This window comes from Etheostoma spectabile, chromosome 5, assembly GCF_008692095.1.
Source record: "Etheostoma spectabile isolate EspeVRDwgs_2016 chromosome 5, UIUC_Espe_1.0, whole genome shotgun sequence".
In the NCBI taxonomy this organism is placed as follows: domain Eukaryota; kingdom Metazoa; phylum Chordata; class Actinopteri; order Perciformes; family Percidae; genus Etheostoma; species Etheostoma spectabile.
In genome coordinates, this window is record NC_045737.1 from 35,039,067 (window position 1) to 35,041,658 (window position 2,592).

Genomic DNA, 2,592 nt, shown 5'->3' on the forward strand with positions numbered 1-2,592 from the left:
AGTTCCCCAGGGTTCGATTCTCGGGCCAATTCTTTTTTCACTCTATCTACTTCCCCTTGGATCTGTCTCAAAAAGACATAACATCATCTTCCATCTCCACGCAGATGATTCACAAATCTACCTGCCCATCAAAAGAAATGATGATAGTTCAACAAAATTAGTTGACTTTTTTAATGATAGTAAAGCCTGGATGGCCTTACATTTTTAAACTTTAACAAGAGGGAAACTGAGGTCATGGTGTTTAGACCCAGGGCACCTCTTATGTCTCACAAATAGACCTGGGCATTTTGCAATATTACATTAAGTCTGTTATAACAAACCTGGGAGTAAAAATGGTTTGTGATTTTAAAATGGAGAAGCAGATCAATTCTGGTGTGAAAGCAAGTTTCTTCCAACTTAGGCTTCTTCCTAAGCTTAAGGCTATTTTATTCTTCACAGACTTTGAGAGGGTTATACATGCATTTTTTACATTATGCATTGACTATTGTAATGCTGTGTATGGAGGTGTTAGCCAGGCCTCCCTCTATCGACTACAACTGGTTCAAAATGCTGCCACGTGTCTCCTTACTGGAACTCGTAAACAAGATCACATCACCCCCGTTCTTGCCTCTCTTCACTTGCTCCCAGTTAATTTTAGGATTGATTTTAAGATTCTACTGTTTGTTTTTAAAGCCCTTCATGAATTAGCTTCAGTCTACATCACTGATCTGTTGAAAGGTCATTGAGGTCTGCAAACCAGTTTCTTGTTGTCCCTAAAACTGCTCTAGTCCTCACTAACAAGTTTCAAATCATTTCACTGGAGTTACTGTTATTATTTTTTGTGTCATCAATACCAAATTCAATCTAACTGGATGGGAATATACAGTACTGTACGTTGCACTTGACTCACAACCACAAGATGACTCTACGGATTCTGCGACATTCAGGATACATAGTATGGACGGCGACATGATTGAAAATGAAGAAAACGGAGATCCCAGAGATTCGCCAGACAAGCAGCAATACATTACCGATCATCCTCGGCCTTATCTGAGAGAGATGTTGGAGATAGTAGGCATCAAGAATGACTCCTAAAAGTATGGGGAACTTCTTGATTAATGTCTGTTTAGTAATTCATATTTCATCCTTTATTTTCTTTCCAGAAGCCATATTCGAGCACACACACATACATGTAGATTCCTTTAAATGATAAGGGGAAGATTTAAAAAGAGAAACTGGATCTGTAAATTCTCACAGAATCACAACTGAATTCATATCTTCCTGCTGAGTAAGAATCTTATTAACCTGGAATCCCAGTCTCTGTCACAATAACCATATATATATAATGTTTTAGACCTATTGGCAGACATCCATTTAAAATGTAGGCAACAGCATATAAAAAGCCTTATTTCCATGTCCACTGAAGTTTCTCAGCTTGCACTCTTGTAACATGCGATGGGTCCTGTACATTCGCAAGGCTAATTTTACTTACTTATCCTTTAAGTACATTTCCAAGCCTGTACTTGATTACTCATACTTGAGTAAAGAAGTTAAATCAGTACTTCTACTTTTACGAGAGTATTTTTAACACAAGTATCTGTCCTTCTATATAAGTTTGGGAAGTGAGTACTTTTAACATCTCTGCACCTGACCTGTGATGATTCAACTTTTGGGACTTTTAATGCACAGAAGGGTTGTTTTTTTTCAAAAGGAAGCAATTTGTAGGTTTGTGGAAGGAGCAATGACCAGATTCAACATTTCCCGACAAAGAGATAAAGTAAGAAAGTGAACTTGAGTATCCTGTAGGTGTGTTTTGCTAACAAACCTGCATTCTACAATGTGCTCTTGAGTAGCACACACACACACACGCATGCGTGCAGGAACACACACACACACACACACACACACACACACACACAAAAACACTGACCCAAGCCCATGAGACTGGATTTGTGTGAAGCACTCAACACAACAAACATCCACATGTACATAATGCACAAATTGCTCTCGTTAAAGATTCACACCTTGTTGTATTCACGTCAGATGTTTGCAAACTCTTATCTCAGAGGGATCAATCCAAGAAGAGGTGTTAGAAATTCACACATGTTCCAAGGTAAACATATGATGTAAAATCCACACATCAACACATGAGGCAAAGTCTGTGGAGAGAGAAAAAAGGTAACTTAGCAACACATGATGCAACCCCGTCTGACCAGACCAACCATTAAACAGTTGTCAGTAAATTAAAGAAATGACATGTAGTTGCAATTCATGTAAGTCTAAACTTTTTTTCATGACTTAGACCTTGTATGTGGAACTGCTTTGAATGATACATGCATGATGTATTTAATATTGCTAAATCCTTCAAGTCACAGAAAGTTCTCCATAGCTGTATGTTCTGCAGATGAATGCTCTGCATACCAACGTTCGTGTCATTCTTGCTACCTTTTCCATTAGCAGCACTGAGAGCAACACACAATTAAAAGTTGTCTTAATAGTATGTGTAAATGGGCTGTTCTTATATAGCACTTTTCTAGTCTCAATGACTATTCAAAGCACTTTTACATTTTACAGGAACCAGTCACACACATTCATACACTGTGGCCAAGGCTG